Source organism: Cebus imitator, unplaced genomic scaffold (assembly GCF_001604975.1).
Source record: "Cebus imitator isolate Cc_AM_T3 unplaced genomic scaffold, Cebus_imitator-1.0 Scaffold98, whole genome shotgun sequence".
NCBI classification, from domain to species: domain Eukaryota; kingdom Metazoa; phylum Chordata; class Mammalia; order Primates; family Cebidae; genus Cebus; species Cebus imitator.
The window spans coordinates 2,767,436-2,780,705 of NW_016107413.1; the positions used below are offsets into that span (position 1 = coordinate 2,767,436).

The 13,270-nt window shown below is 37.3% G+C and overlaps 1 protein-coding gene across 19 annotated transcripts in view; it reads left to right on the plus strand.

The window, feature by feature from the left end:
• The window catches only part of MTERF1 (mitochondrial transcription termination factor 1), a 477,890-nt gene that overhangs the window by 424,577 nt on the left and 40,043 nt on the right, over window positions 1–13,270 (plus strand). The window contains exon 8 of one of the 19 annotated variants that reach the window (XR_005201534.1): window positions 10,860–10,967. The exons of the other annotated variants lie outside the window; for them this stretch is intronic. The gene's annotated coding sequence lies outside the window, so the exon portion shown is untranslated. The remainder of the gene's footprint in view (window positions 1–10,859; window positions 10,968–13,270) is intronic. 19 annotated transcript variants of the gene reach the window in all.

Here is a 13,270-nt window from a genome sequence, read left to right on the forward strand (position 1 = left end):
AAAAAAAAAAAAAAAAAAAAAAAAAAAAAAAAAAAAAAAAAAAACCAAACCAATTACAGACTCAATTACAGACTCATGAGGGAAAATACATCCAAATTTCTAAAGTAGAGAATGCTAAACTACCTAAGCTTCATGTGAAATGTGAAGCATTTCAAGACCATGAGTTGCTTATTTCCTAACACAGAGTGATACATGCAGTGAGCCTGAATTACCAGGAATTCTAGGTCTCAGGGGAAGCCCAACCACAAAAAAAGAGAAATCGTGGTCCAGAGACATACGTTGTTAGCTCCCCAAGAAAAAATATCCAAAATGCTTAACTTATTTTTTTTAACTATTTAAAGAATTGTGAAATATAACACATATGTAGAAAAGTGATAAAAACCTAAAGATGCGTTTAATAAGTAAAATGTCATCTGTGTGACTCTGAACCAGATCAGGAAACCAATTATCAGTACCCCAGAAGCTTCCATGTGTTCCTTCTGGTCCCAATCCCCTTCTTTCTTTCAAAGATTACCTTTTGCCTTTTATGATTATCACCCCATACCTTTTCTTATACTATGGTCTCCTATGTATCTCTAAACACTAGAATGTAGTTATACTTAATTTTGAATTTTATATAAATTAAATCATACTGTACATATTTTTGTGTGTCTGACTTCTATCACTTGACATCATGTAGTTGCATGTAGATGAGATTCATTTATTTTCATAGCGGTGTGATATTCCATTATATACTGTCCCACAATTTATTTATCCCTTCTGATCTTGATGGCAATGTAAATAGTGTCCACATTTTGGAAATAATATTGCTGTAGACATTCTTATACATACTTCCTGTTGCACCTATGCAAGAGACTATATACTTAGGATTGATATTGCTGGGCCATGGGTTATACATAAATTTAACGTAACTAGGTAATGTCAAAATAATTGCACTGACTTTTACTCCCACATGGAGTGTATGAAGGTTGTCATTGCTTCACATCATCACCTACATTTGCTATTGTCAGACTTTGGGTTTTTGCCAATTTTGTGAGAGTGTAGTGTTACAAGATGAATGTCTATTTTCTTACTTAGGAATTATATGTAATAATAGCTAAATTTAATTTTTACAAATAGAATAAGCCAATGGAAAAATTGGATACAGAGAAAAGATAGATATTGACATCAGAGTAAACATCACATTAAATAAGGCAGTGTGACAATCAGTGTATTTCTTTCAACTGAACTCATTATTCCACCCTATAATTTGGGGATAAAGCAGGAATAGAAACAGTATGCCTGATACCTTATAATTTGTGCCTATCTTAGTAAATATAGTTAAATTGATTATAAAATAGATTAATGAATGGTCTGCCAAGAGAAGTGTTATATGCTATCTCATCATTTACGTGGATTTGCTTCTTAACTCTTCATTGTTTTCTGTTTAGCTGTCCATACCTGTGATAATTCCATACCGTTTTAAGCACTAGAGAGTTAAAACGGTATGGAATTATCATGCTATCTGTCTTAATATCTAATAGGGCATAACCTTGTCTTAGGTTTTACAAAAATGATAGCCATTTCTGGACAATAATGCACTTTGATTCTTTTTAAAAACATAATGAGGTAGAAATTATACAGCATTAAGACACATATGTTGATCAGAGAATTTCACTTTCCTTTGTCTTACCAAGCAGAATGCCAGGTAATATCCACATTTTACCAGCATGGCCTCTAACACTTTGCTGATATGAGATTTTTCTGAATATGACCTAGTCTGAGCCCTAGAGCTGACATTACTCTCTCATGATGTGATGGACCACATAACACACCTGCAGCCAAGTTTCTGCAGACCCATGACTGGGCTCTTTAACTACAAGGAGTTTTTCTCATTCATGAACATTGTATATTTCTTCATTTACTCAAAAATTTTTGGAGAGATGTTATCAAGATGGCTGGCTAGAGGTGCCCAGCACCCACCTCCTTCATGAGGAAGGACCAAAATAGTGAGTAGATAATCACACCTTTAATAAAGCCTCTAAGGAAGAACACTTAAGCAAGGAAGTGGTAAAGACCCTCTGAGACATGGAAACTTAAGATGGCAGCATAGAGTGAAAAGTGAAACAACCAGCTAGAATCAATTGAAAGTCAAGAGGGACTCTTCATTGTAGGGTAGAAGGTAGTGAGAAATTCCCAGTAGCCAAAATTCCCACTACACATGCCTGCAATCTTAGCTAGAGGAGAGCCCTTCAGCTTTCACACTTCCTGAGCTCCAGGGAGTTACCTGGCATCCACATCGCTGTGTTTTTCCAGATAGAAAATCCACATTGTGTTCTTCTGTCCCAGGACCCAGGCTGCTATAGCATGGGGCCATTCTGAGAAGAGTTACCACGAGACTACATCTTGCCCTGAGACTCAGTCGTCCCTGCACCTCCACATTCCTGGGGTCCTGCAGACATCCCCCCCACCGTATCCAATAAGAGGGCTGCAGTGTTGTGACACCAGCTGGACCCACTGGTGCAGCCACATCTCTGGCACCTAGTCCACCCAGCACCCTAGACCCCGCATAACAGGCAGTCCAGCACATCAGGGAGGCTCCCTGGATATAGGGAGCTCCTCAGCTCATGTTCCCCAGATCCTGGGAGCTTCATGCCCCAGCTACCATCACCAGTAGTGATCTTGACCCCTCCACCCACAGTTCTGGGAACCCAAGGACTGTTCAATAATTGATCTGGGAAAACTAGATGTCCATACGCAGAAGAATAAAGCTAGACCCATATCTTTCATGATATGTAAATATCAACTCAAAAGTGATTAAATACTTAAAGGTAAGACATAAAACTCAAAAACTGCTAGAAGAAAGCATAGGAGAAATTCTTCAGGACATTGGCCAAGGCAAAGATTTTATGATAAGACTACAAAAGCACAGGCAAAAACAACAACAACAAAAATAGACAAATGGAGCTGTATCCAACTACAAAGCTTCTGCACAGCAAAGGAAACAGTCAACAAAGTGAAGAGACAACCTGTTGAATGAGAGAAAATATTTGCAAGCTATTAACTCAACAACAGATTAATATCCAGAATATACAAGGAACTCAAATAACTCAACAGCAAAAATAATTAAATAATAAAAACCCACAAATAATTTGACTTAGCAATGGACAAAGGATCTGAGCAGATATTTCCAAAAAAAAAAAGACATGCAAATAGCCAACAAGTATATGAAAAAATGCTCAGCATTACTAATCATCATGAAAATGCAAGTCAAAACTACAATCATATATTATTACACCACTGTTGGCTGTTCACCCTAATAGAACGGCTGTTATTAAAAAGATTTTAAAAATAAATGCCAGCAAGAAGAAATGGGAACTCTTACTCTGCTGATGGGAATGAAAATCAGTGCAGCTATTATGGAAAACAGTATGAAGCTTTCTCAAAAAAAACCGAAAAATAGAACAACCATATGATATAGCAATCTTATTACTGGATGTTGGTCCAAGGGAAAGGAAATCAGTATATCAAAGATTGGTACTTCCATGCTTTTTACAGCACTATTCACAAGAGCCAAGATATGGAATAAATCTAAATGTTCATTAATCTTTGGTATGTATACACAGTGGATTACTATTCACTCATAAAAAGAATAAAATTCTGTTATTTGCACCAACATGCATGACCCTAGGGGACATTAAGTTAAATGAAATAAGTCAGGCATGGAAAGATAAATACTGCATATTCTCTTATATGGGAACTAAAAACAATAGCTCTTAGAAGTAGATAGTAGAATTATGGTTATTAGAAGGTGAGAAGGTCAGAGGGAGTAAGAGAAAGGAAGAGCTTGGTTCACAAATACAAAATTACAGCTAGAGAGGAGGAATAAGTTTTATTGCTCTATAGCACTGTAGGGTACGTAGTCAGTAAATTTTCACAAGCTCAGTTTACCCCTTTAATCAGAAGCCAGATCCAGAAAGAAAAGATTGACTTGTATTGTCACACTCTCTTAGGGTAACCACTAGCTTGACTTTTAACACTACAAAACAATTTTGCCTTTTCTGAACTTAAATAAATTGGCTGATTCAATAAGATCTTTTGTATCTGAATTCTTGCATTCAATATGGTGTTCATAAGATTTATATTGTTGTAATTCTCATAGCTATGTAGTATTCTCTTTTGTGAATTACATAATTTGTCCATTTTACTCTTGATGGGTATTTGGGTAGTTTTCAGTGTGAGACTATATCAAATAGTGCTTCTGTGAACCTTCTTGTATGTGAATATATATATGCATTTCTGTTGGGTATATACCTAGGGATGGAATATCTGTGTAATGAGGTATGATTTTGTTAAGTGTTAGTAGATACTGCCGGATTTTTAAAGTGATGGAACCAGTCTGCATTCTTACCAGCAGTGTATATGATTTTTTTAGTTGCTCCAAATTTTTGCCAAAACTTGGTCTTTACATTTTATCCATTCTGGTGAGTATGTAGTGGAATCACATATAAGTGTAATTTGAATTTATCTGATTACTATTAAGTGCGAGCCTTTTTTCATCCATTTCTCAGCCATTTGGATATAAAGTTTCAGGTCAAGTCTCTTGCCCAGTTTTCTAAATATCTATCTTATTATTATTTTTGAGGAATTTGTATGTGTGTGTTCATGTGTGTGTTTAAATTTTTGAAAAGTATTATTTGTTAATCATAAAATATGTTTCAAATATCGTTTTCTACTCCATCCCTTCTTTTTTCATTCTGTATAGTATTTTTCTGACACAAGTTTTTTTTTTAATTTTTTTGAGTCAAATTTATCAATATTTTCCTTTATGGCTGCACATTTTTGGCAGTATTTAGTAATTCCTCCCCTACCTTAAAGTCACAAAGATATTCACTTATTGTACTTTTAAAATTCTGTATTGTTTTGCCTTTTACATTCAGGTTTATAATCCACCTGAAACTGATTTCTCTGGTTGGCATAGGTTAAAAGTTCAATTTCATATCAGTGGTTACCCAATTGCCTAGCACAACTGATTGAATACACTGTCCTTCCTGTTTTTCATGCCATCTTTCTCTTTGTGAATTTACCACAAAAGAGAATTTGTGACTTTTAAAGTGTCTGCTGATTCATGATTCTGTTTCTGGGCTTTCCATTTTTTTCTCATTGGCCTATTTGCCTATTTTGTCAATATCACATTGTATTAATTACTGCATTTTTGCTGTTAAATATATCTATTCACGTTGTGCTTCTTCAGAAGGCTAATCTTGACCTATCACGTTTCCATGCATATTTCAGAATAAACTTGCCAAGTTACATATACACTCATGCACATGCATATACACACCCAGAGTAAAATTTTGACTGGGATGATGACTCTTTACAATACTGAACCTAAACCATTAATGTGATATAACTATTTAGGTATTCTTTAATGCCTGTTAGTAAAATTTCATAAGTTTTTCCATTGAGTGAGCACATCTTTTGTTAGATTTATTCCAGGTGCCTGATATTCTTAATTTTTTTTCAAATGGAGATGGGGTCTTGCTCTGTCACCTAGGCTGGAGTGCAGTGGCATGATCATAGCTCACTGAAGCCTCAAACTCCCGGGCCTAATCAATTGTCTCGCCTCAGCCTCTTGAGTCGCTAAGATTACAGGCATAAGCCACTGCACCTGGCTTGATGGTATTTTAAATAGCATCTTTAAAATTGTTTATACTATGTGGCTGGGGTGTGTGTGTGTATATATATATACACATACACAATTGATTTTTGGATGTTGCTCTTTTATAACTTTTCCAATATTTAATAATTTAATAATATTATAGACAGTACAAAACACTTTTTCATTCTTTACGACCCTGGCTAAAACTTCACCACACTGTTGAATAGAATTCGTTAAAAAGAGGCAGTTACCATTATCTGTCTCTGTTTCCAAAGGAAAAGCCACCAATGTTGTACCAGTAATTATAATGATTTGCTATGGTGTTTATAATATCTATATCATATTTTTTTATCAAAGTTTTGATTTCTATTTCTAGCTTTCAGAGTTTTTGGGGGGATTTTCTTTTATTTATTATACTTTAAATTCTGGGGTACATGTGCAGAACGTGCAGGTTTGTTACATAGGTATACACGTGCCATGGTGGTTTGCTGCATCCATCACATTGTCACCTGCATTAGGTATTTCTCCTAATGCTAATCCTCCCCAATACCTCCCCGCCTTGCTATCACCCCCAGCCCCCCAGCCCCTAACAGGCCCTGGTGTGTGATGTTCTCCTCCCTGTGTCCCTGTGTTCTCATTGTTCAACTCCCACTTATGAGTGAGAACATGTGGTGTTTGGTTTTCTGTTCTTGTGTCAGTTTGCTGAGAATGATGGTTTCCAGCTTCATCCATATCCCTGCAAAAATAACAAAGAATATTAAATTTTCCCTTTTTGTGAAATTTATTCACTTATCTAAAATTTCAAATACAAGCAAAATTTTAATCACATCTTCCTATTTTATAATTAGTATCTTCAGGATGTGATCTAATATTCTTTTTTTCATTCCTTACACTGGTCATTTGTTTCTTCTCTCTTTGTTTCTTGAATAGTCTTGCCAGAGGTTTAATCAATTTGGTTAGCCTTTTCTAAGAACCAAAGATTGGCTTTGTTTATTCTCTCTGTTATATGCTGCTTTCTATTTCATTGATTTCTGCTTTTATCTTTTTTTTTCCTTCCATTTATTTGAGTTTCCTTCGCTCCGTTTTCTACCTTCTTGAGTTAGAGTCTTCAGCTTTTCTTTAATAACTAGAATAAATTTTCAACCTTATTTTAGTTATAGAAGTGTCATTTACCTATTTTTTAAGATCGTAAGTCAAGAGCTTTCTTTTGTGTAAGGTGGTGGGAAGTTGGGGGGTATCTAGCCACCTTGTTTTTTTTCTCTTTCTGCAATTACAGGCTCTGTTTGTATAGTGTTTATTTTTGTGTTAATGTTATTAGATACACATGATTGATAATAAGAATAGTTATAGCTAAGATTTATTAAGCTCTCACTATAGGTTAGATATTTTGTTAAGCACTTAATGTACATTATTCCATTTAACCCTCATGACAAAACTGTAAGGTAGACACAATTATTAACCTCTTTTACAGATGAGGAAATTAAGGTTTAGAGTGATTTAATAAATTCTAATTTATTGCTAGTAAATATCTATATTTCCACAGCTAATTAGAGGTAGAGCCAGGGTTTGAACTTGAGCAGTCTGGTTCCAGAACCTATATTCTTGTATTAAACTTATTCTGATTTGTCTCTGAGAAAAATCACATTGCCAACCTCTGAATATTTTAGTGTTGTTTTAAAGAAGGTTTAACAATATATTAGTATTTGTGTGTTTCAATTTCAATTGGGAAAGTAAATTTTAGAAGAACCACAGAGCAACAGGTGGGTTTCCTGTAACTGTGGACTCAATTCTAAACAGGGCAAAAAGAGCCCTATTTCTTTAAGGCAAATGATGAAACATGGCTCACATTACAAACGCATGCGCCTGTTAATCTACCTAGATTGGTAGCACTGGTAGGAGCACTGATGGAAGACTGCTGGGCTTTTGTGGCACTTCCTTCCTCTCATTTCACAAAAAGTTGGGCAGCCATCTGCTTACTTTCCAATGATCCAGCATTTTCCCCACTAACAAATGTGGGGAAAATGTAGTCAGTGACTCTGGGGAACCACTCTGCTGTCAAAGTTAAAAAGCTACTGTCCTAATCATGTCCTTCTATTGCACACCCCCCTTATGCTGTTTCAGTGCTTTGAACAAAAGCTGGTCTGAATCCAAACACTATTATGGACATCTTTACAAATCCAGCCCAATTTGGGCAGAAATTCTTCCAAATCTCTAGCAATCACAGGAAGGCAATATGCCTATGGCTCTTCAATTATTTTCAATAGGTTCTCTTTATCTTTCAGGGCAGTATTAAAAAGTTGTCTTTTAAAAGTAACTCTACTTTTGTTGAGAAAAGCTTTTCATTGAAGATACCATAGAGTTATTAAAGACTCCTGAGCAAATGATGGCTGATCAAATGAAGCAACCCATAAAAACCCTATAAATTATTTTTAATCTAAAGTATTTCTCTCTTCAATTTTCAAACTATGCAATCTACATTGCCTTTATGAGCAAATGTCATTAAGTCGGTTTCTACCTGCAGTACTATTGAAAATAGTCCATTGTACTGTTTCCACGGTGAAACCATTAGAATCCTATTCATGTCTAAACCTTACACTGTTTGTCACCTTCCCAAGCTACCAGACAGAGATAATCAGAACTCATTTTTATGTGCATACACTCTATTACTCTCCTCTTGTCATAGATTTTTATTCCATACTGTGATGCTTCTGTTTCTTCTTAGAGAAACAGTGCATAGAGCCCTAATGTGCATAGAGCCCTATTGTAGACTACCAGTGGCATAACAATGTTTTGATTTTTTTTCATGAAACAAAGAAAATCAAAATAAACAACTAATAGTAAATAATTTAAATGTCTTTTCTGTCATCTTGTGATCATGGATTTCCTCTTGACAAAGTTTCTAGGCAAGAGGCAGATAAGCCAATCAAACACATGGTGAATATTAGAATCCGCAAGCTGAATAATGATGAAGGGATGAGTCAGTCCTGTTGTTCTCATGAAGCAGGTAGGTCCCAGAAAAATCATTAGGAGAACCACAAGGGAGAGATAATGGAATTGGATACTGTCCTGAAACCATACATTCTGACCCAGGTTTATATATAACATTTTCTATAAGCAGGCTGCCATGGTGATCTTTGCAGCAATATGTTGTTGGCATCTGGGTCACGGCAACAATCAGACATCTTGATTGCATGCAGATTTCCCACACAAAATTGCAATACTTCATGGTTATTTTATTCCAAAGCTGTTTATATGAGCAAGGCATTAGCCACATCCTTCTAGAAGCACAAATATGGGGAGGACCAGCATTTAAAGTTCAACATAATGCTTGGCACATAGTGGTAAACTGACAAATATTTATTGAATTAATTAATGGCTAAATAAGTAAATAAGTGAGCTCGGTTCTCCCCAAAGATCTTCTAGTTCTCAGTTTGCTTTTGCAGAACTAACTGACCCTTTGTGTGGGGAAAAGAAGCTGAACTCAGAGTTCTATGAGATGTTTCTACTCAACCTCCAGCTGTTTAGTGCAAACCTAAAAATACCTAATCCCTTTTCTGGATAAATGAAATCAGAACTGACAAGATCCCCAAGGCTGGCTTAATAGAGGGGTTCTGCTCAGAACTGTGGAGTGTTCCCAAGTCAGGGAAGTGGGTCAAGCTCAGAGTTGGGATTGAGGAGGCTGTGGGTTACATTTAGTGATCCAGAAAGAGGCACCTCAATAGATGTCCCAAAGCTTGGGAACAGGAAAGGAGGATATAGGAGACCAGGGAAAAGAGCTGGAAAAGATAGGGACCGGGAAAACTATAGTCAAGAAAGGAGCAGAACTTGGCCAGTAAGTACAGGCCATGTACATTACCCAGATCAGCTGTCATCTGAGGTTCTTCGTGAGCCTGCTGCATTGCAGTGTGGGAGGAGCTCCTGGGCTGGTAGGCTAAGAATAGGTGACCTGTCCTAGAACCCTAAACACTCAACACCTGGCGTTTACAACTCGAATGGTGATCCTGGATCAGTGAACATGGGCTTCTAGACAAGACAAAGAGAACAACTTGCCTTTCATTTCTTCATGAATGAGTTGGTGAGAATGTGAGAGGAGAGGAGAATGGAGTGAGCCATTGGTGCCTAAGATGACTCAGTAATATCAAAGCACAGGCTTACAGTCCCAGATCTTTCCTGCCAACCTTCAAAAATAAACATTTTTTTTTATTTCTCAAGAGGAAAAGACAATGAAAGTGACATATCCAGTGGTTTTCCTAAATTAATTCACAACTTAGAAACTAATGACTCTATCTCTGATTAATTCTTCTGACTAATTCTCTATGGCTTAATTTCTCCTATGCAAATCTGCCCATCAAGCTACTGTGAAATCCAACTAGAATGTAATATAACACAGAATTGTGGGAGGAGGAGGAAGATTGCAGTTAACTGTTTAGTAGAAGTGGCTATTACAGAAAATAAATGATAAGGCTCAGAAGGAATCATTTTTGGGAAAAAAAAGGGTAAATCCCTCAAGGATTAGCAAGAAATAAGCTGTCCCTCTACTTTGCTGTGGAAAAAAATCCTGGCTTGGGACATTCAAGGATTCAACTGAAGGCATTTCTTCCTCTGTGTGCTTAGGATCTCTCTCCTCAGTCCACAGAGGCTGCTACCCAGCACTGACAGTATCTCCAGCACCTCCAGGTGGCACCTTCCTCTGGGACCCCAGGATTCTGTAAGCCAGATGGTAGGACTACCTCAGCATCTGTTTACCAGATCTCTCTAGGGGAAAAGTAGCTTCCAATTTCCCTGTCTTTTGCCTTGCTTCTCATGGCACCAGAGCCCAGGGAGGAAATGAAACTTTCTAACCATGTTTGACTCACATTTTTAGGCTTCTTCAAATGTGTGAACAGAATGAGAAACTCCATTTGTTTATTTGATTAACATCCCCAACTAAATTGTGCCTTGTTAATTTCCCTGTTGATAATGCTACACTTGGCAGACACACCTTTTTCCTTTCCTTCCCAGGTCTGTTCTTTTTCTTCTTTTCTTTGTGTAAAGGGTATGTACTGGCTTTGTGAAATCCCTGTAGCAAGTTGTGAATGATGTATGAAGTGAAAAGTCTTTACTCAGGGCACAGTAGGAATACAGAAAGTGCTGTGCATTCACTGCTGGGCTGAGTTTTTGACTGTGTGCTGTAGGCATAGATATCCTGTATTCATTCTACACTGCCTCAAAATCCCAGGAGCTCTAGATCTGGTGGCAAGGGGCACAGTCCTGCAGAAAGGCAGAGAGATGAATTTATTGAGCTCCAAAAATGTTTCTTGGCACTGTGATTCTGCATTCACTACAGGTAGGGATTTTTTTCCTGTAACGTTAACAAAGGGATGAGAATAGGAATTCAAAGTCTAAGTTCAAGGTGCAGAAAATTAACCCACTCCCTGGCATGTGATATGGGAGGGTGGAGGTAGGAGACAGGTGATTGTCAGCACTCTGCAGGGTAATCTCTCTTAGAGAGAATATGTCTCTTCACCCTGCTTGAGTGAGTATATTGATATGCCACAAGAAGCCAGGAGAAAAGACCTGTTCTTGTGATTTATGCAGTATTTTCCTTTCAAAGAACCCAGAACTCTCTAATAGTCATCACGGTTTTTTTTTTGTGAGATGTGTGTCATATTGGTGCATGACCTAAAATTCTCTCATGTTTAAAAATTAGATGCCCAATTATCCAACAAGTACTTTATACAATCAATTTGACATTGTCCAATGTCAAATTAGCTGATTTATGGATTAACCGTGGTTCAGGTACAACTGGGATGTGGGACACACCCCCATGGAAGAGGGGAACTGAATAATTAGGCAGTGGCAAATTATTGTTTATTGTAACTTCCACAGAAGATGAACAGAGGGGGTATGCAGAGCTGCTCTGATTGCAAAGAAGCCATGGAAGCAGAGGGGGTAGAACCCTCCCACTTAGCCTCATCCTCAGTTCTCCCAACAGGAAGCCCAGGAACTTCAAGCCTTGAATCTTCTGAGTGAAGGAGAATAACTAAGCAACTATTTTCTAAGTGTTCAGCCATATTCAGGGGCAAACAAATTACAGATCCTGACATTTTGCAACCACACTATGTCAATGCTGAGCAGTTGAGCAGTAACTCTAGTTTCATTTGTATTCTTGATTTTTGTTTTCTGTGACTACTGCCCTCCCATTCCTAACACCAATCTCACTTACCTAGTCCAGTGACAATTGAGTATGTTACCTTAGTCTCAGAAGATGGGGCAATTATTATACAAGCTAATAGGCCAACTTTCAAATAGAATCACTGACTTCCCAAAATTACCCATTTCTTAGGCTCTTTGGGCATTTATGATTAGGTTTTAGACATTTCATTCAAAGTCAGACTATCTTTTATACATGACTTTAAAAAGAACAAACCCATGGCCTGCCATAGTCTCAGTCTTCTACTTGAATTACCACATTCTACATTCTCATTCACAACTTGGAGTATAATGAACCTAGAGATGACCCATGAGTAAGCAGGAGGCATTAAATAACAATAAATTAAAGACAATTTGGGAGGCTCAGATGGAGGATCACTTGAGGCTAGGAATTAGAAACCAGCCTGGGCAACATAGGGAGACCGTGCTAAGAATATAAAGATACTGGCTGGGTGTGGCGGCTTGTGCCTGTAGTCCTGGCTAAAACCAGGAGGCTGAGGCAGGAGGATTGCTTGAGCTCAGGGGTTTGAGGTTGCAGTGATTTATGATCACACCCCTGCACTCCAGCCTGGGTGACAGACTGAGGCCCTGTCTCAAAAATTAATAAGTTAAAGAAATTATGGATCCATTTATCCTGAAGAGAAGAAAGCAAAGACATAACCCTGGTTTTTAAGCACAAGAAAAGAGATCCCAGACAGAATGGGGAGCAGTTGGGTTGCGATTAATCTGGAAAAAAGGGAACAAGCTCAATGTATAAGTGGGGGATTTACATAAGAATCTTTATAAATAATACATCCAACTCTCACTAGCCCTTGCTTTTGATATGAAGAGTTTTATTTTATTGCTTAGATCAATTATTTCAGGATATCTAAAGTAATAGAAAAGTATAAACAGGAAAATACATTGCAGAATACTTGAGGTGTAATCTTCAGAGATTGTTAAGGAATATTATTGTACCTTGTTGGCTGCAGATTAGAACAAGGAGCAAATATTACTTTTAGCTCCAAACAAGTCAGTGAGTCTATTTTGGGAAAATGTGTTCTCTCCATTCATGCATGGTTTTCTGTGTAGGGATAAAATGATATTATCACATTTCAAGTTTCCATCTCATCCTTTTGGTTGTCCCCAGGCCATTTACTCATATCTCCTTTCCAAGTGAAACTTGGTGCCTGCAGGCTTTTGCACATCTCTAGAGTTATTTCATGTTTTCTCCTTGTGTCTTTTCTGATGACTAGTAGATGTTCATGTATCCATCCATAGCCTGGCAACATCCCAACTATCAAATGCATAAACCAAAATGGTAAGAAGGAAGAGGGGATAATAGTAGAGCAGCCTACTACATAAGTTAAAAAAATCTGTTTTATCTCTAAGGGAAGAGCCAACCTTAGGCCTCCTGTATGCCTAGGAATATCTTTTCCTACTGAGACTTTTCTCTTA